The sequence below is a fragment of the Asterias amurensis genome, chromosome 2, assembly GCF_032118995.1.
Source record: "Asterias amurensis chromosome 2, ASM3211899v1".
In the NCBI taxonomy this organism is placed as follows: domain Eukaryota; kingdom Metazoa; phylum Echinodermata; class Asteroidea; order Forcipulatida; family Asteriidae; genus Asterias; species Asterias amurensis.
In genome coordinates this window covers 13,533,162-13,554,612 of record NC_092649.1, presented here as the reverse complement: position 1 = coordinate 13,554,612, position 21,451 = coordinate 13,533,162, and the positions used below count along the sequence as shown (strand labels likewise).

General features: G+C 37.8%; 1 protein-coding gene across 1 annotated transcript in view; it reads right to left on the bottom strand.

Annotated features, from left to right (window-relative positions):
• The window catches only part of LOC139954216 (uncharacterized), a 75,383-nt gene that overhangs the window by 30,725 nt on the left and 23,207 nt on the right, over positions 1-21,451 (bottom strand). The window lies entirely within an intron of this gene.

The window sequence follows — 21,451 nt, the reverse complement described above, 5'->3', positions numbered from 1 at the left end:
GTATTTCAAGTCCCTGTGTCATGTGGACCTCTTTTCGTGCCGTCATTTGAACCAAATTCCCAGGGCTTGTTATTCTCCTACACATGGCGTCAGGATGCCTACCATCGGGTTTTTTTCTCTCTCCGAGATCTAGCCCCGCATCGAGACAGCTATCAATTGGCGCTATAATATCTTCTCGCATGCCTAGCTGTTGTCTACCCGTTGCCATGGTAATATGCTAGTCTCACAAGCTACCCGTTTTCAGACCGTTCTTGTATTTCCCCCTTCAAAGGTAACCGAACCGCTAATATCGATCGCCTTAGCAATGCTACCCCTAAAAAGAAGAAGGAAAAATAAGAAGATATGTTGTTGGCAAGCTGGCAATATATTAGCCACGAACACAAGGCTAGTTTCATAGACCATAGACTGAGCTACGGGGGGTTCCAGAAGTGAATTTGTAGCGATTTTGAATGAGCCTAGTGTGTATGGACATAATTACTTGGCCGTTGACGTCGTCGGGTTGGATATTGAAACACGAATGCTGTGTGGTATTTAATTTGATATTGGGAGGACTGCGTTAGAGAGTGTTTACAGTCAGGTAAATGCCCTGAGTCTGTACGTGTAAATAACCCTTCGCTGGGGTTTACATGTTGTATCTGTTCCATCCGTATGAAGCATTGTAACTGGCTGTCTTATCAACCCCTACCCCCTAAACGTAAAGAAAACTCAATTTTTTTTGAGTAATGGGAATCATCAATGAGTTATTATCTCTGTTTTGAGAGAGATATTTTCATGCAGTGTCAGCTTGAAACATCTGCATGCATGGGCTGTTCACATTTTGTTTCTTACTTCTTCTTTTTTTGTATGTTGCTTTGTCACTAAGCCTTCAAGAAAGGCTCTGTTTGGGTCGAAAAGTCAGGCCATTCTCTCTTCTTCTTCTTCTTCTTCTTTTTGTTTGTTTTGTTTTCCTAATACATATTGACTACGCATCCAACTGCCTTATGGTGGATCGGGGATGATGAAACATGTTCAGTTCGAGATTATTCATGGGGGAAAAAAATAAAAAATCCCATGCAATCAGGTTGGGACTCGAAACCCATTCCAAATGCAAGGTGTGTTCAAACTGGGATCCACTGAGGTGGAAAGCAGGCTTGGAAACCACTATTAGCATTTCTCTATATTGAACCCCCCCCCCCCCCCCCCAAACCTAAACACACAGTCGTGTTTGACCATTACGTTAGAGGACACCTATTGTACTTTCTGTTGTTCCTGTATTGAAGCAATCCCTATTGGTTTTTGTACACATGAGGACCCATGAAAACAAATATCCGACTAGTGAGGACCTATTGTCCCTATTGAAAAATGTTCTCGGATGGTAGGCCATACAAACACATACATAACTGTGACTCCCACACATTCAGGACTTCTTGTTGTTCTACCATGACTTTTAAGCTACGTCCCCATTGGCTTTGAACAAGCCAGCGAAGAGAGGTTGTCCTCGCTATGTCAAACACCCAGATCCCTTTTGTTAAGTCATCGGTTTCTACGGGTAGACACACCCACATACATCTCCTTTATTACATGTTCTTACTATCTTCCGCGTTTTGTTCACTAAGCAGCATAGTGTAAGACACAATATATATTATTGCCTGAGGTATAGGTACAGCTTACGGACGCAGAAAGATTACAGAACATGTATTAATCTTCAATGATTTCCATGTGGCTAATACGAAGCTCACGACCCTCACTTAAACCTGACATCTTTTGGGTGGATTACAGTATGTTACCTGGATGCAATGAGCCTGTTTTAACATGGAATGCCATGTCCCTACGGCGCAAAAGTGGTTCCTACAAGCAAAGGCTGCACACAGTTAAATATCTGGTTCATGGTGTACAATAACAAGGGCTCTCTTAAAACATCTCTCATAACTGACGTAAATGAGAGAATGCAGTCTCCGCTTCGAGACATGCAATCTAATTATTTCCACTGAGCAACTTCTTTAAAACCTTTCTTTATCACATTGCCTCGAAGGTTAGCGGGAAACATTTTCCACTCACACTCATTGGTGGTCTTGTTCCAAGGCTGCCAATGCTAGCGAGAATATAGTAACACAGAGCATGGTATAGCGAGGCTGGGAAATAATCCATGTGAAGGTCTTGGAATCAAGACTAACTCAGTGACTGCCTCTCCAACATACACGAGGAAATACTGTTCAAACATTATTTATAACCGATATCCTCTCCACGAACCGCATTTGTGCATGAATCCTGAAGACAATCAACGGCAAGATGTCTGTTTTTCATTCACATCTGGACCTCACTGTCAAACCTTTCTCCAGATTAATTTCAAATTAATACGTTTAGTTTGCTGTCTTTTTAGTGTTTTTTGTAGGGTTATTATTATTACAGGGTTTTATTTATATAGCATTTTGGTTATCAAGTCGATACGTAATGGGTGATGACAAAACACATTTTGGGTAAGAATTGTTTAAAGTGACAGTTGAAATCATGAAGACAAAATCATGTATTTCTCAATGTATTTTCTATAAACTTATGTGCCAAAATGCGGGTCTGATTCGAAAACACTGACACGGGGAGATGGGTCGGGGTTGCAGAGTAGTTCAAAACTAAACCCTTTGCTAACTGTGTATATAAGCTTACTTTATAAGGTAGTAGTTAAAAGCAGGACAGTTCATTTAAGAATTGAGAAGTTTCCCGAATTCCCCAAAATCTACTCCGCTGTAGTAGTATATAAAGCAAGACATTTCTGTAAAGAAAAGTAGACACACACATGGTTTTTACCGCAAATCAAATATATATTGATACCTCACGGCATGCAGTGCCTCAAAATCCCATATAAGGTTTTTTTCTATACTATTTACTGTCTTGTTTTGCTGTAGTTACGATAAGACACAAACAGGGCGACAATCAAGCGTGGGTTGTTATTTTTAATTTCGATATGGATTTACCCACTCGTGACTAAAAGATTGTCCATTTCACTTGAGGTCCAACTGTCCACTTAACGTTAAAAATACGTGCACATTTTGTGATTAGGCCTATATTGACTTACTCTTTGTGCTGGAAGCTATCTACTTATCAATGCCATTGCTGTGACCAGTTTGAAATACGTTTATGTAAATATACATTATTGTTTACCTACCATTGTAATACACAATTAATTTGCCACTTTTATGGTCCAGTAATCCACCCTTTCACACCTCATTTGCCCTAACCACTTGACTCTTATTGGTTCCGAGCAACCAATTATGTATATAAATTAGTATCTCTGATTGGCTAAAATTTTCCGGCTTTTTCTGGATCCCTTCCCTTAATCCTCTGCTCCTCTCGTTTCTAGAAATGGATATGCTTTTGTTCTTGTTCATGCCTCTAAGGAAAGTCCGGTTTGAAACAAAAGCTAAGGCTATCTTACCTTACTTATCTACATATTTTGTATACTTTGTTTATACATATGACAGAATCATAATTTAGAATTGTTTGTGTATATGACAGATAAATATAGTCAAAGCTATTTCATTATTATTTCATGGAAAACGAAGTACAATATCCATGAGTGCATGATGACTGCACTGCACAGGTTAATCCCTAAGTGGTCTTGCGTAAAGCATGGTACTCGTTGGAAGGAAAAATACAAATTGCCAACTCAACCTCTCTAAGTGATCGACGAGGAAAACAATTAAGGGCTCAATTAAAACAATTCAGAATACGGGAATATTTATTTCCCTCACCTAACGACTTATTGTCGCTTCATTTCGTTTCATCGATCCTACTTTGGTAGGTTTTTCCTCTTTTTTGTTGGTCTTTTTTTTCTTCATTAGTTTGGGGAAAAGGTTAAAGGTAAGGCGTCACGGACCTGGGTAGAGATAGTCTCATGATTGTAAATTGTAGTCTCTCTTTGTGAATTTAAACGTTGTCAACCTTTTGGTTGTTTTTTAACATTCGTTCTATGTGGGTGGGGTGTCATTTTTTTTCTGTTGTTTATAGAATTGCCATCCGCAGAAAAATTCCTGATTTTTGTTTGAAGGATTCCTTTTTTTTTTCGATTCAGAAGATATTCAATTCCCTCTTGAAAAGCATAACGACAGTGGTAAACTTGCGGGTACAACCATGTGTAAATCTCTTAGGGTGAGTGTTGGCTCTGAAAAGCCAACCGGCTCTTTTCAGAGCCAACACTCACCCAAAGAGACTCACACATGGTTGTACCCGCAAGTTTACTATTTATTTATAGTTTCTTCTTGTTTCTCCACACCATGCAAAGCTTCAAACAGTACTTTGTGGCAATTGTGTTGTACAGAGAAAGAAGCTTGGGTGCTTAATGTACGATACATCATAGGTGACCAGACTTGTGTTAGTGTAAAAAAGCATTTCCTCCGATTTACTTTACTTTTGAAAAAAAAACATCTTTGCAAATAAATAAAATAATGACATGACGTTCTAACCATAGAAAAAGTCTTTCTCGGGGTTATGATGGGAACGCAACCAACATACACTGTTATACCGGTGCAACAAATGGCAATGTTTGTTAAAACTTCATCGAAAAGGGAGCTGATGTTTTCGCGAACACAACGGTTACATGTATGTGATGGTGTTATAGGTGGTTTTTGTTTGGTTCTTCTCTTTTTCTCTCTCTTATTTAGAGAAAATGTCTCCATGTCCCTTTTTCAGAAATCCTTGTCATAAACACGTTCTTTAAAGCCATTTGACACTTTCGGTAAACAGTATTGTCCCAGGCCCACACTTCGTGTATCAAGACTTAAAGGAACACGTTGCCTTGGATCGGTCGAGTTGGTCCTTGAAAAGCCGTTTAAAAAAAAAATGCATATGGGTAGAAAGATGTTGTAAAAGTAGAATACAATGATCCACACAAACATGCCTCGAAATTGCACGGTTTTCCTTTTACCTCGTCGACTAACACGGTCGGCCATTTATGGTCAAATTTGTGACTCCCATAAATGGCCGACCGTGTTAATTCGCACAGTAAAAGGAAAACCACGCAATTTCGAGGCAAACTCGTGTGGATCATTGTATTCTACTTTTAAAATATCTTTCCAACCATATGCATTTTATAAAAAAAGGGTTACAAACGCTTTTTATAGACCAACTCGTCCGATCCAAGGCAACGTGTTCCTTTAAATATAAAATAACAAACCTGCGAAAATTTAGGGCATTTTCCCGTGGTCTCCCTCCTCAAACTGTACCCCGTTGAAATCACTGGTACCGCCCCAAGCACAGCCCGTAAATTACATGGATAAACCAATTTAATAACATAAATTGATATCTATGCATGTGGCAGCATCGCATAAGGACTTTTATATCAAAATGATTTATACTAATTCAGAGTAAAAAGCTCTAACTTTAAATTGTGACAATTCCTTGTCATCTTCTTTTTCTCAAATCCCTTTTTATATCTGGGACTATCCTATACCAAAACATCCAGAGCCCTAAATTGATGTTGAGGAATCTCCCATGACACATCTAATGCTTTCAAATTCTTTAAGTGAAGGGGAAAGTGGACAAGTAGTCCCCGTATTTTTTTATTTTTTATTAAAGGCTAATTTTGGTTGAATTCAGAATCGGGAGCAACCGGATTTCAACCTCGGTCCCCAATTCATTTGACTTTATAAAGAGGCAGGGATCCTTAACAGATACTGACATATGCAGCGTAGATGTTGAATTGGAATTAGAATAGCGTGACCGGTGGATTGTGGGTCAGTAAACCTGAAGAGTAGGAGTTGTGGAACGCTACCAATTGAAATCCCTGCCCCCCCCCTCCCCTGGTGCCTCTGACCCTCCCATTTGAGGTCAAGGGCTTTCGAGATTAAAAATTACCATAAGGAAAAATTACAATTAATATTATTATGTTAAATTTGCATCGGGGATAAAAAAAATGATACATTGTGGGTTTTTTTGTTGGGGGAGACAGGCATGCTACTCGGGTGGGATTCATATTTTATACCCACGACCTTTGCAATTCTAGACCAGTGAAATATTACATTACTATCGCATTTAATGCGATCGGCCCATGTTCAATGCTTTTCGACAGTTTCCTCCCATTAACATGCATGCAGTATAAGTGCATTTGTTTTTATATTTTGATTTCACTCGTCAAGTTAAATTCACAAAAGTTAGTCAATGGCATAATGATGAAAGGGAGCTTTGAAGAGAAATACAAACGGAAACTACTATTTTATTGTCAGATTTTGAATATTCTTACAGGTCATAGGTCAATATACACAATGATAAAATTCACCTGACGTCATCACCCTCAATACACCTTGGTAACCCCATTAATTGGTTGGCTGTCATACTCTTGATGAAACACGCCCCCTACATTAAAGGAACACGTTGCCTTGGATCGGACGAGTTGGTCAAAACAAAAGCGTTTGTAACCGTTTTTTATATAATGCATATGGTTGGAAAGATGTTTTAAAAGTAGAATACAATGATCCACACAAGTTTGCTTCGAAATTGCGTGGTTTTCCTTCTACTGTGCGAACTAACACGGTCGGCCATTTATGGGAGTCAAAATTTTGACCCCCATAAATGGCCGACGTGCTAGTCGACGAGGTAAATGGAAAACCACGCAATTTCGAGTCATGTTTGTGTGGATCTTTGTATTCTACTTTTACAACATCTTTCTACCCATATGCATTTTATACAAAAACGGTTACAAACGCTTTTCAAAGACCAACTCGACCGATCCAAGGCAACGTGTTCCTTTAACTTGATATTTTGGTCATTAATTACCAAAAACGCCGCCCATTGGCGGAAATGATATCTCATAAACGAGAAACTAAATTGTTTACGGTTTTGTTTTATTGTTTAATGTCCATATTTATAAAGATTAAAATAATCGAAATGTTCCAAAAACCAAAGGTGAAGGCCTACTTTGCCTTTATTTTTTTCTTTTACCCGTATTTAAAAAATGACCTACCTTTGGCGGATTGTAAATAGCCGCGTGTGCAGACACTGCACAGGGTCTTATACGATGTCTCCCACAGCGCCCTTTATTCTTAATACAAGCGGGCATGCATTCCTTGATATCCATCCAGATAAACGCTATCTCGAGTATTAAAGATATCGTCAGCACGTGCACAAAATGCAAACTTTACCTCTTGAGACAGGTTATTACGAAACCTGCATTATTCAACCAGACACGTTATTTGTACAGGGTGTTCACAAAAAATGATGCATTGACAGTTTAAATACTGCGTTTAATGTCAGTTTGGAGACTCGGCCATTTCTGCTTGCAGACCTTTTATTCATGTATGTTACACAGGAGCGACGCGTGGGAGTTTGATACATTTTGAAAATAAAGGCCCAGTTCAAACACCAGTTCAAGATACAAACAAAACATCTGAATTTACACTTACTACATTGTGTTAATTTTGTTTCTTTATATTAATTTATATGGCAGTGCCAAAACTAGTTTATAAATGTAGCACTTGTTCATTTATTCTTATCATAGAACATAACTTGAAAATGGTTTACCATGTGAAATGCGTCATATTTGAGAAAACTAAGGGCCCACACCCTTTTCGCTTTATGCAATTGTAAGAACCATTTACAAGTGTTAAAACTAATAATCCTCTTAACATTTAGCACCTTTTATCTTCACATAGTTATTTTTCTCAATCGTAGAACCTTTAACCTGTAATGCTAAATACATCATTTTGAGTGCCGATGAGTGTAATTGCCATCGTATATTGAATTCAGCCAGGGATTTATGGTGGAGAGAAGGGTAAAAAAGGTCCGAGCTGAAACGATGTTTTTTAATTGATTGATGGGGATGGCTGAATTTAATGAATTTTTAATGAAGCTGGATTACAGTCGGATGATTATTGTCGAGGTACACTCAGGAGTTTCACCTTAAAGATCACGTTTCCTTGGATCGGTCGGGTTGGTTATTGAAAAGCGTTTGTAACCGTTTGTTATAAAATGCATATGGTTAGAAAGATGTTTTAAAAGTAGAATACAATATTATCCACACAAATTTGCCTCGAAAATGCGTGGCTTGATTTTACTTTGCGAACTAACACGGTCAGCCATTATGGGAGTCAAAATTTGATTCCCATAAATAGCCGACCGTAAGTAGTCGACGAGGTAAAAGGAAAACCACGCAATTAGTGATACTTGTGTGGGTCATTATATTCTACCTTTCAAATATAATTCTAATCATATGCATTTTACAACAAACGGTTTCAAACGCTTTTCAAAGACCAACTTGACCGATCCAAGGCAACGTGTTCCTTTAAAAGATCACGTTTTAACATTAATATTCCTAAGCGGACGTACTGTTGCGTTTCTGTAACATGCGTTTACGCTCTTGAATCAAGATAGTGTATACTAGATTGTTGCAATAAAGCTTTGTGAAGTGAATGAATCATCATCACTCCGTGTGTGCATCGATATTATTGTACATGTATGTACACCACTGTGTGTTTGTAAGGATCCTTCTTTCAGTGTGCGAACCTTCCTTGAATCAAGAAAAGGTATATAGATGGTGCAAAAGCTGGTTCATCTCTAGGTGTGAATCATTATAATGAACTAGTGAACAACACTTGCAACACTGTAGGTTTGTAAGGATCCTTCGTCTAGTGTGTGTACCTTCCTTGAATCAAGATAAGGTATAGAACATTGCAAAGGCTTTGTAAACTGTAGGCTTTGATTCATATTCCGTGTGTGAATCAACTTGGGCAAGTATTACATACGGAATTTGGACTTGAGAACAAAAGAGGTCCACATATTGTAGGGACTTGAAACACTATGTGGACTTATACACATCCACACAGTGCTAAGAAACACTATGTGGACTCACACACGTCCACACAGTGTTATTTACAGTGTTGAAAATGGGATTTTCCTTAAATGTACAGAAAAAGGAATGTCCACACAGTGACTGTAACACTGTGTAATAATAGTAATAATATGGATTTATAACGCGCACTTCTCCAGAAAACCGATCAAGGCGCCTACACAAAATGAAAACATTATACAATAGAAGATCAAGAATAAACATAATTTAACTTATACCAATGAAAGTCTAAGTGAACAAGTGTGTTTTTAGTTCCCTCTTGAAGTTGTTGAGTGGTGTTGTTTTGCGAAGTGAGATAGGGACTTCCCTTGAATCAAGATAAGGTACATTATATTCATGAGGAAACTATTCATCGTGCTATAGAACAAGAATATCAACAATTGTTTTGTTTAACTGATTATATGGTTTGGACAATAAATACTCTCCAAAAATGAAGAGCACGTTGTTTACAACTTTTACAAGGTTGTAAACATGTTTGTCTCCTTAGTTGTATTTCACACAAAAATGACAAACTGAAAAGCGTGTGCATGGATAGATGTGATGCATTTCCAGCTTAGGGTCGGGCCCTTTGGGGCTCTGCGTGATGATACATGTGTCACTGTCGCGTCACCACAAAGTTTTATTAGAGGCGTTGATGACGTCATGCCCTGTGCTGTGTGGACACGAGGTGTTTTTTGTTAATTACTCGCGCTTCAGCGAACCGTTTACAAATAATAAAACATTAATTTTGAGTCACCCTTTTTTCCCTAAATCCATGACTTCCTAAAAGGTCATGGAAACTAATCTGATTGATCTGGCTACTTAAAGACACTGGAAACTATTGGTAATTGTCAAAGACCAGTCTGCTCACTTGGTGTATCCCAACATATGCGTAAAATAGCAAACCTGTGAAATTTTGAGCTCAATTGGTCGTCGAAGTTGCCAGATAATAGTGGGGAAAAAACACCCTTGTCACACGAAGTTGTGTGCTTGCAGATGCTTGATTTCGAGACCTGAAATTCTAATTCTGGGGTCTCGAAATCAAATTCATGGAAAATTACTTCTTTCTCGAAAACTACGTCACTTCAGAGGGAGCCGTTTCTCACAGTGTTTTATACTAACAACCTCTCCCCATTACTCGTTACCAAGTAAGGTTTTATGCTAATAATTATTTTGAGTAATTACCAATAGTGTCCACTGCCTTTAACCACTTGTTATTGATTTTGTCAGGATATGCATAATCCAGGGTTCAATTTCAATGAGCTTCTTGAGCAGAAAGTAGTGTTTAAAATTGTTTTGCGAAGTAACATTTTAGGATACCTGTCGTATGTGGTACATATAGTATGGTGGTTTGGCTTGGTCTTTATTCTAGAAGGCTTAATGTCGTTGTGCTTAGCTACTTGTTGGGGTAAAAAGCAGTTTCCAGTTGGAAATGAGCAACCCTGTAAACACATTACTAAAAAAAATCGGAATTGTGGTAATTATTTATGAATCATAAATCAGCCTCAGTTCATCAATCGTTGTTTGTCAACATGTTGACATTTCCAGAGTGAAGCGCCAGATACATTGATTTGGGTAATTTGTTGTTGTTTTTCCGTATTTTCTTGAGAGGGAGAGGAAAACATCAACACGCTGAGAATGAATAATTACATAACGCTGCTAAGCAAAGAATTTTGAGCTTATGGCGCACTGTTATAAGTGCAGCATAAATGTTGCTTTACAATTTTCTAATAAGAGGAAATGAGCAAGATACCAACAACAAGTTTTACATGTAACATAACAGTTTGGCTGGTAACCATAATGTTGCTGTACTTATACTTTTGTACTGTATGAAATTGGACCCTGCAGCCGGTTTCACAAAACGCTAGGATTAATCTTATCTCGAGTTAGGACGAGCAATCGTCCATTCTTAGGATGGGTTCAGGAAGAGTTGGTGAAATCGACGGCTGGTCAAACCTCGCTGCCTTGTTTTGGATTGATTGTGAAGCATGTACGTCTGGGAACACAACTCTGATCGTGTTAGTACAGGAACCCGGTAGACAAACAACGACAATATGCGACTGCCTTCACATGTTATTGTCCTAGAGTTATGTCTGCAACCTTTAAGCCAATAAACACTTTTGTCATTTTAAGATAAGGAAACTGACAGTCTGATATGATTTGTGTGATAAGTCTAATCTATAGACACATGTCAGTCTCTCAACGAATGCACATTGCGTATACTTCTAAATAGGTTTATTTTACTTCCCATCTTACTTTCCCACATACACAGTGGGCCTAAAGTTTGTGAATTGTTGAAGACGTTGCTACGGAGCTCCAGAAGTGCCATCCTATACATATTGGGTTACGTCGCACAACATTGGAGTGAAATTATTAAAGGGCCACATTGCCTTGGATTCTGCGCTTTGGGATGTAAAAACGTTTGTTAAATGAAACGAAATATTTTTTTCCCATTTTTAAAAGTAGAATATAACAATCCACATAACCCCTTGTTATTGTGCGGTTTTACTTTTACTTCGTGAACTAATACGGTCCGCCATTTTGTAGAAGCAATTAAATACTCAAAGAAATGGCCGACGTGTGTTATAGTTCACGAAGTAAGATATGTTAAGGCATATTGTGTAGTTCATTCTTCTCTTCTTTCAAAACATCTTTCCATAAACCATATTGGATTTCATAACTCGTTTCCATCTGATAAAACAAACATTTGAAATCGTGAAAAAAAGCATTTTGTAGTGTATTTCGCGTGGGATGGTAGACAATAATACACACACTGTGCAAAGGAGCTGCCATACTGGAAAAACGTTTTATTAACTATACCTGGGAATGCAGGTCATGGTGTGACCTTTGACATGAGCTGTATGCAAAGTAGACAGTACTTAATATTTATGAGCTGGGTGTAACCAAGTGGGCCAAAGCAAATATATCACACATTTGAAGATCACAAACTGCTTATTTTGATTGCAGTCACGTACTCTATGAACATGCTCAAAATCGATATCAAAATGATTTGAGTTTTCCACTAAAACGTGACCGTATAAATGTGATGGACTTTTCACGGCTTGCTTTTGTGTTGTGTTTGTGGAAGGATGTGCAAGGAATCTATTTTGCATTAATCCAACGATGGGTTGTTCCCTTTAAAGGTTATTTACATCAAGATAGAGAAACATGTTTAGTTTTATCTTAAAGCATACTGATTACGAAGTTCATACTATGGAACCTTTTGGCAGCATAGTTGTGCCACAGCACCTTGTAAACCATTACGTGAAAGGAATATATCTCATACATTGCAGGAATAATGTTAACTCACACAGTTTGAAGATATTGATAGCAGGAAGCGTACCTAAAATATTAGGTGCTTTAGTTTTTGAGAAATGAGTTAAACAATGTCATGAAAACACATTTTTACATGCTAAAATAATTTTCTCATGATTACTGAGACGAAAATTATTTTCATTACATTGTTTTACTCATTTCTTAAAAACTACTGCACGTCAGCAAGTAATATTTTCAGGGAAGCTTTCAACTATCATTATCTTCAAACTGTTCAAGTTTAATGGAAATCTGTGGACACTGTGTTTTGTGTCCTACAAAAAGTATCCAGACCCTTTAAAGCGCCTCGAGCGTCACTGAGTGACCGTGCGCGCTATCTATGACGCCACTATTATTGTTGTTCTGTGAAATATTCTATATTCGAGAAAACTGATCAGAAACCTGTATAAAACACAGCAGCTGATTTTGGTTGTTGAAACCAAAGAGCAAGGTCTGTACTCTAAGACAGTTCTCTAAGAACAAACTCTACTTGTTAAGTACATACACACATGGTGTTACCGCAAATCAAATTATATTGATACCTCACCATGCAATGCCTCAAATCCTATATAAGGTCTGTACTACAGCCAATATGCTAATATAAAACAATTCACTATTTTCTCCTGACTCACAATACGGAGTCATCTCAAATTTTCACATGTTTAAACATTTCATGGTTAATCCACCAAACATGAACACTGTCTGCAACTATTCGTCAGCTCTTGTTCCCTTTAATATTGGCCATTATTTACTAGAGTTTCTCGAGGCATGCTCAAATGCAATACGATCACCGGAGGCTTCACATCATGTACATTATCTGATAGAGAAGCGGTTATCAGCAGTACACAAAATGCCCTAATCAGTTCAGTAACCTCTATACTCCCGTTAAATGAAAAAAAGGTGATGTTAAATTTAACCTCGAAATCACACTTGCATATTATGTCATGCTTGTCACAACGATTTACGTGGACAGTTTTTTCTTGATTAATATGTTTTAAGGTGTACACAGAGCTAAAATGGAATTGCCTTATTAGCTATCTAACTATTAGGTGAGGTTTGCGGTAGCACCATGTGAAATTATAACCAGAACCAACGCTGTAGGCCTACTCAAAAGAGAAATTCACATGGCACCATTTGAAATTCTCTTTTGAGCAGTGTTGTTATTGAAACCGTCAGAGCCAAAACTACTCAAAAACAGTTTCACTTGGTGAAAGCCTCACCTAATTATACTCGCATCATGCAGAGTTTCAAATTGTAACTGCCACAGCGTGCACAGGCTGCGCCAACTGCGTATGCGCGTGCCCGCGAGTTGCGAGCTGGGGCATAGCCAAAATAGCTGAAATTGTAAAAACAGTGTAATTCAAATTCTTGTGATATAATTCTCGAATAAATAAATTATAATCAGTGTTTGCTAATCATATAAATCTAAATTTGTGTAGTAGAACTCTACAAAATCGTACATCATATTCACTAGTTTTTGACACCAGTATTTGTAATAATAGACAGAAATGGTCGGGCTACTTAAATGTGTATGGGATTTAAGGCATTGCATGGTGAGGTATCAATATATATTTGGTACCTGGCAAATAGATACACACATGGTGTTACCGCAAACCAAATATATACTTTAATGTGAACGTGTATGAACAAAACCCCATGTATGAAGACGGAACAAGACAAAGTATGGCTATGTGAACGAAAACATCTGCGACTAAATCATACACATGCCATACTCTTGTCCTTAGACATGAGTGGTCGGGTTACCTGAATGGGGATGCGCGTAAAAGAACCACTATTTAAAAGGGAACAACAGATGTGCGATGGCTCTATAAGAACGAATTACACCTGCGATGTAATCATAGCACTGTCTATAATTGCCATGACCAAGTTTCGCATCGTGATCTGACATGCTTCGTGCGATCAATGACACTTATCCCCCCCCCCCCCTCCTTTCCAATATCTTCTTCTTTTTCTTCGTATTCTTCTTCATTTTCTTCTTCTCATATAATTTATCGCGGAAACACGTCTAAAATACTACCCGAGGGCGAGAGAATCGGTGATGGACGAGAAAATATTTCGCACAAACACCATTATCAAATTTCTCCCTGACACAGATACAAATGATATTCCAGCATGACTGTATAACTACTCTCTCAGAATGAAATTATAACAGGGTTTGAAAGGGGAATATTGTCAATTACCGGGAATTAAGATTCGAGTTTTCAAATCAAAGTCCTGTCGGGGTTGTCAAGTTTAAATGCAATTGCGATTATTTTTTTGTTTTCTTTCTATATTTTAACAAATAGAAAATCTTTCTTGAGTAGTGTAATGACATTTATGTACCTTCCATGTATCAGAACTTCTGTCAAAGACATTTAACGCAATTGATAAAACAAACATGAAATTTGACACACAGTCTGAGTTTGTTATGGGAAAGACATTGGGCTAAGATAAAGTAATCGTTTAGTATTATAACAAGCGGGGTTTTTTTTCTTTCAGATTTTTAAAATGGCTGACACCGCTTGCGGTTCTACCTACATTGTTTTCAAGAAGAAATTGGCTATAAAGTTATCGCAAAATATAAAGCGAATTAGAATTTTCAAAATGGCCGACACCGCTTGTTATTCTACCTCTTTTTCGCCAAATAAGTTTTTTCTCGTGAAAATTCCTTCCTTGTATCATCAAAGGCACAAATCCATCACCTTCCTTGGCTTACATCAATTAATGCTTGTTGTTCTAGATATAGAGTTTCCATAATGTTATTTTGCGGAGAAAGACGGAAACATGATATGGAGTGGTATCTTGATACATACATTGTAACTCTATAATAAGGTGTGTTTCCCCTGTCGGTGACGTCACGTCACAGTTCACACTGTTAATGGCTTAGCACTTAACAATGCGCATTTTGCAATATGGAATTTCTGCGACTTTATTTCCCAATCTCCCATCCTATTTCAGATTTTCCCCGCATATCATTTCAATTTGCATAAAGTGCTGGCTTTCATGATGTTCTTCCACAACCTTTGTATTGCCGCTAAACCAATCACTCAGCAAAAAACATAAGACGTCACAGTTACGCCATCGCGCATAATTACACAACCGATCATGCGTTCATTGTGCATTTTAAAGGCATGCACACGTTTGATAATTTGAAAAAGACCTGTTTTCTCACTTGGTGTATCCAACAAATGCATAAAACCACAAACATGGGAAAATTTGGGCACAATAGGTCATTGTAGTTGCAATAAAACAACGAAAGAAGAGAAAAACACCCTTATTGCATATTTTGTGTGCTTTCAGATACATAAACGGCTTCAGCTGAAGTATTTTATTATTTGAGTGAGGAATAACTCTTAAATAATATTACGTTACTTCAGAGGGAGCCGTTTCTCACAATGTTTTATAATATACTATAAACAGCTCCACATTGCTCCTTACCAAGTAAGTTGTTATGCTACCAATTAGTTTGAGTAATTACTAAAAGTGTCAAACGATATTACTGCCAACGATGAGTTTGGTTGGTATGCCTTTTTTCGCTTGATTACTCCTCTGATTAAGTTGCGTACCAGGTACCCAAGAAAACAACAACAAAAACAATTTCATCTATAGTGGTTGTACACGCATCGTGGTCGCTAAATGAATATTGCTCGGCAATGTGTAAGAAAAAAAAATTATTATTTCAGCGCGCATGACCGTGAATCAGCAAAAAGGCTCGTTTTTTTTTTTTTTTTAATTCAACTTCGGTTCAGGGGGAAACAAAATGTTCGAGACCTTGAACTTCGCTCAGCTGATAATTTTATCAAATAGTGAGACATCTTAACAATAGATGATTCCATGCATGTATTTTAAACAATACTGGGTTCTTTCTATAAAGCGCACACATCCAAGTAGCTATATTAAGGCGCTTTGCAGCTGCATTACTATCTGTTCACAGGCCTTCTTGAACCGTTCCTTAAACATTCTTAACTCCATGGAAAGCAAACAACTCCAAGCTGTTTATAGTAGCGCAATGGCTTGGGCGATGTTGCTTTTGTTAACCCACGACGTATCGTATAAAAAATCGCGATATTCGATGATATCGCAATTTATTTTTGAAGTCTAAAATTCCATTATCTTACGAAGCTAAAAGTGTTTTAAATGCCTCCAAAACTATAATGTAATACAAAACGTTCTCAAACCTAAGGAAAGCAAGTTATGTTGAAGTGTCTTGCTTTTAAAGGGTACATTGGTCATGACCGGGATTCGAACCCACATCCCTCCGATGATTGAACCATCAAAACTTGGTTCAGTTGCCTTCAATGGCCCAGCCACACGACACCAGATTATGCAAAATAACTGGAGAGTGTTAAAGGAACACGTTGCCTTGGATCGGTCGAGTTGGTCTTTGAAAAGCGTTTGAAACCGTTTTTTATAAAATGCATATGGGTAGAAAGATCTTGTAAAAGTATAATAAAATGATAAACACAAACATGCCTCTAAGTTGACAACTCTTTTCTCAGTCGAGCTTAACTCCCCAATACTCCTCACTTAAAGGTGTATCGGGTTGGTTGTGTTGTGTTATGTACTCCTTTCACCTCTATGGAACCCGGTTCGAATCCAAACTTGGACAGAGCCTCGCACGTGGATTATGGGTTTACAGTCCATGTTTTGTTTTTTTCCTCCCACATCGAACACTGCTCGGCTTCTCATCTTCTCTTTACCAGAATCATCTGGTCTGCGGGGATATAGTGTTGTTTTATCCACATCTGATAATCAATGGCTTAAACATAAAGGGTTTTGAAACCTTCTGTAGATCAAGTTTTGGCCATGACATATGAAGCCCGACATGAATCCGTATGTAAAATAAAAACAAAATTGTACAAGTTTCAGTTTCATAAATTGTACTTATTTGTTTATTTGTCAAAAATAATACATCTCCAGACAAAATTATCTTAAAAAACAACAACTTGGAGTGCCTTGGAAATAATACAGACAGATAATTACATTGTCTGCGGCCATGCCCGAAACAAACATCACATCACTTAACACAGTCGAAGACGGGAAGCCCTTTATATTGCCTCCCCAATAAACAACCCTGGTGTCTTTTGTACAGAGACATGCAACCATGGCAACGGAGACGTCATCCTTCAGCCTCCTTGAAAATCCCAGATAAAAGAGAAAGCCCTAAAAAATTGTTATGGCCAAACCAGAAATAAAAATCCTACTCTTTCTTCGAGATTCTTTGACATTATGGATGCTGCACGGGGGAAAAATATATGGGGGGTTTTCTGACCAAGTTGAATGCAAACCAAATCAATAATATAGAGTTTGAATTGTCGGATGTGGTGAGAGAAGACAGTTAACTATTCAAACACCACCCTCTGAAGTAGACATGCATTTCTGGCTCCCTCGATAAATATTGCATTGTGCGCGAGAGATGAGTTTGTTGTGTAAAGGAATGCTGGGGAAATATTATTCTTATCCGGTCACCGTACGGGCTCCCCGCCCATCCAGTGTTCTTGTCTCTCGCTGGATGCGAAGGGGTCAGTTTACAAATTGTACATTAGTGTTGATTGCATTGGTCATAATTTGTGTATGCGTAATTACTGTTCATGAAAGCATTTTGCTACGAGTACTTTACATGTAAAAGAAATAATAAAACCTCAAAGGTCAAGGTGAACAAATATAATAAACCGTGCGGTAATTGCACTTATTGACTGTGGTCAACAGTGCATTTGTTTTATGCAGAGAAGACTGTAATTATCAACAAGGAGATTTGTAAAGCGCATAGTGCAAAAGCCTCTAAGTGCATAAAGAGAACAATGAAATTGAGTGGAAGATAAATTTCATTTTTATTAGAGACTTCAAACAGTGTATAGAACTAGCCTCGCGAATATGCACATGAATACTATAAGCGTTTAAGACATTGTTTAAAGCTCCTCACTCTATGAAAAGGTCTATCCCTTATTATTACGGCCTTACAGGCAACCCTGCTCTAAAAGCTCGTGGGTCAAAACTGACTCCGCATTCCAGATTCACTTATTAAAGAAGACACCGAATGAATTGAAAAACCTTCTCCCGTGTTCATAACACCAGAACTCTCTAGACAATTTTGTACCTTGGGAACGTCGTCACACCAAGCAAGCTTTTAGATTAATTTGTGTAATTTTAACAATCCCCAATAGTACGTGTGGCCATTAAATTCCGGTTATACAAACCGTGTACTTTCTGTCTGTCTAGAAATTGATCAGACTTGGAGGCGTAGAATCAGTGGTGTTTTTTCTCAAGCATCAGATTGTAGGAGTCTGGTTAAAGGAACATTACAGAATTAGTTGTTGGCAGTGTAAACACTTTATGTAATCCACCATTAACATAAACTGACAAACCTGTAAAAGTTTGAGATCGATCGGCCTTCTGGGTCACCAGAGAATAGTGACAAACCAATTACACATTTTGCATGACATCGATTCAAAAAAATGAATAAAACGCTCACTGAGCGATAACCTTCAAACGGGAAATTAGTTTTGTTTATTTCTCATCAAATATGACATTTCGGACATAAATATTCCAATGGCTGTTTTATACTGTCATCAACATGACCGTGTAAGTTTAATGTAAATCTATTATCTTAGACGAGTTTTTTGTTTACCAATTCTGAAAAGTTCCTTTAAATTCAGGTTATGCAAACGTGTACTTTTCTATCAGACTTTGAGGCGTATAGAATCAGTGGTGTTTTTTCCTTAACACATCACTAGACTAGGCGTCTGATTAATGACGCCAGTACTTTTACAAAGACAGCATGATGGACGCTAATCAATAATGATCAAACTTGTTCAATTGCCTGGATCGATCCAACAAAATATGTATATTTCCCATCAGCTATAACCGAAGCAGTTCGAGCTCTTAAGAGTACAATCAATGAAACGCATCCACAGCTGTCGTTGAGTTCGACGTTTTTCGGTTTTACATAATTTTGTTTGATAGACTTTAATTATGGTTGTATTATTTCAATTACTGTGCCAAAGATATGACATTTCATAACCAAAATCAGCTCTAACAACTTGTGTATTCTTCTTTTTGTTTTCTGTGAACCTAATCGAGTCTATACGATACAGGTATATTTTTTCAAGATACCCTTTTTACCAATACTGTCTTTGTATTGGAACTTGTTTTCAACACTGTGCACCTGTCTTTACTGTGCTACCACAAACCACTTGCTTCGCTTGCTGTTGTCATTGGACATAAATGTTTGTGTAATATCTGATAGATTTGTCAACTAAAAACATCCACTATTGATGATGCTGTCTACCTGCTTGCTTTCTGTTGTCATTTTTGTTTAGCAGGGTTTTTTATAGCAGTTGTATTATCTGATAGATTTGTCAACTAAAAACATCGACTGTTGATGATGCTACTATACCTGCTTGCTTTTTGTGGTCGTTTTTGTTTAGCAGAGTTCCAACTTTTCTGGGGGTCGTGTTTATGTATTCACTACTTTGTTTTACTTCTTTCTTCTTCTCTCTCTCTGTTTTACATCTTTTGCTTCAGTTCTTTGTGATGTACACTTTTATTTTGTTAGACATTTTTCACGGACACCCTCGAACTGATTATACAATTTTTTAAATATTAAACTATTATTTTTAAACCAACAAATTGGTGTGTTTTCAATAGGAACAACCGATCCCCTTGATCACACAAAAATTCATCTTCTTTGCGCCCTCATTGTGCCTCATTGGCCAAGTTATCTGCACCTCTCATTTCTTTTAAGTATAACCAGTTTTAAGTTTAACCATTAGAGTGTCAATGTCCGCAATGTTGATAATATTTTGAGGTAGAAGAACCCAGACCTCCATAGGGGTTGTGTCCCCCTGGATCATCTGTAAAATAAGTGTATAGAACTAGGCTACCTGGCGGGCAAACGGCCGAATGTGACCCGACTTCAACTATGTTACTAGGCCCCCCATGCCGAGTAAATAACCCCCTTATATATCCCAGAAGTGCCACTCACAGACGTTCCTGTTTTGTTCTTGGTGGAACAACATCTCAAGTCAAATCGATAGGATTTAATAAATAGAAGACATTCTTGTTTTACAGAGACTTTTAAGTTCCGTTTGTTTGTGCAATGTCTTTGTAGAACCACCCACTCCTGCAAGAAGACGCCAAGGTGGTAACATAAGACACTGGCTACACCTTTAATTATTGTAATTAAATGTGTAGCCACATAAGACACTGGCTTCACCATAATTACATTCGCAAACACCTGATGCCTTGTGTGACTCTTCGAAAACTTGCCAATTAACTTGCCAATTATCATTAGAAGAAATGTATCTGTCGCGCGGACATATTCTGAAAAAAACAGTGACAATTTAAATAATCAACAACCAAACAAAGCATTACTCTGAGAGACGATTGCTTAGAATAACTTTATGAAGTTTGTCCATAAGGGTGACAACCATGTGACTATATGTGTTGGTTCAGAGAAGAACCGGAAATAGGGAAACAGTCTCGACATTAAAGGCAGTGGACACTATTGATAATGACTCAAAATAATTGTAAGCATAAAACCTTTCTTGGTAACGAGTAATGGAGAGCTGTTGATAACATAAAACATTGTGAGAAACGGAAGTAACGTAGTTTTCGAGAAAGAAGTATTTTACACGAATTTGATTTCGAGACCTCAATAAGATTTTGAGATCTCTAAATAAAGCATCTGGAAGCATACAACTTCGTATGACAAGGGTGTTTTTTCTTTCATTGTTATCTAAAATTTTCACAGGTTTGTTATTTTGTGCATATGTTGAGATACTCCAAGTGAGAAGACTGGTCTTTGACAATTACCAAAAGTGTACAGAGAAGTGCTGGAGTTTAGAAAATAGTTTCGAATGATGCATTACTCTGCTCATGATTTTGCCTCACATGCTTGTCACACACAGAATGTCCACGGTGAATTTATACTTACGAACCTTAAAATCTTACTCAATACCGGAATGTTGTGTGTTCGTGTTTACTCTACACCAAAGAGGATTAAAATGAGCTGACAAGGTCACCTGTTCGAGGTTTTCGTACTATAATGTGGTAAACAAAATGACGTACAGGTACCAGATGTGACATCCTCGCCCATCACCAACACCGCCCCCAGCTCGTGTGAAGAACGCTGCTGGCCGTCATATTATACACAATTACTCTGGTAACCTGTTGCCAGCATGTCCGCGTGACGTCACGAGTTTTGTATCGGCATGTATATCCTAAGTGTCGCACATGTATAACGTGACGTCATAACTACTCGCACGTCGTAAACATCACGATTTGTTTAGAGGTAGACGTTGAATCAATCGATTTGAAAACTTGTTGTGGAGTAATTGTATGGATGAA